Source organism: Octopus sinensis, linkage group LG12 (genome assembly GCF_006345805.1).
Source record: "Octopus sinensis linkage group LG12, ASM634580v1, whole genome shotgun sequence".
NCBI classification, from domain to species: Eukaryota; Metazoa; Mollusca; class Cephalopoda; order Octopoda; family Octopodidae; genus Octopus; species Octopus sinensis.
This window is the reverse complement of record NC_043008.1, coordinates 57777273-57778216: the sequence shown is the minus strand read 5'-3', so window position 1 is coordinate 57778216 and position 944 is coordinate 57777273.

Here is a 944-nt window from a genome sequence, read left to right as displayed (position 1 = left end):
GGAGTGAAGAACAGCTCTTTCGAGAGGTTACACTTTCCGCTTATGATGTTGTGAGCAAGAATGAGATCATCACGGCGGCGGCGTTTTTCTAGAGAATAAAGGTCGAGCGTCTTCAGCCTTTCTTCATATACACTTGTCCACTAACTATCTACAAAGTTTGTGTGTGTGTGTGATATTGGATGAAAATGGTTCCTAGATAATTTTTTCCCACCTAGAAATGTCTCTTTTTGGCATTTTCAATTTTGTTGAAATTTGTCTTATAAGTATTTTGAAATAATTTTCCTTTCCCTCTTTGGTAGTTTCTCAAATTTTTTGTTTGCTTCACTGTTAGATATTGTATTTTGAACATTCTCAAATCCATTTGTTTTCCTTCCTTACTATAGATGCCTACACACAATATATAATATATATATAGAGAGAGAGAGAGAGAGAGGGAGAGTGATAGAAAGAGAGAGATAGAGAGAGATAGAAAGAGAGAGATAGAGAGAGAGATAGAAAGAGAGAGATAGAGATAGAGAGATAGAAAGAGAGAGAGAGAGAAAGAGAGAGAGAGAGAGAGGGAGATAGAGATGTGTATGTGTGTGTATATATCTAAATATATGTACATGTACATATATATAGCCTATATGTAATAGGTAAGTTTTATATTATGTGTATAATATATACAATAATTTATTTTTTTCAGAGGAAAAGTAATGTTGACTATTTAGTAGCCACCATGTCTTAAAATTTTGTGTTATGTGACCTTCTAGAACGATTCACCGGCAATACATTAGCTGACCTATTCGTCCTTCTCCCTTCCTACATTTAACGCATTCTTTCCATTGCCAACCACCATCACTTTCCGTTCGTTAAAGATTTACGGGAAAAAACGGAACATTTGCCGCTTTGTTCCGGACATTTTTTAATTCTGCCTTTATTACATATATTTATGTTGTTTCATA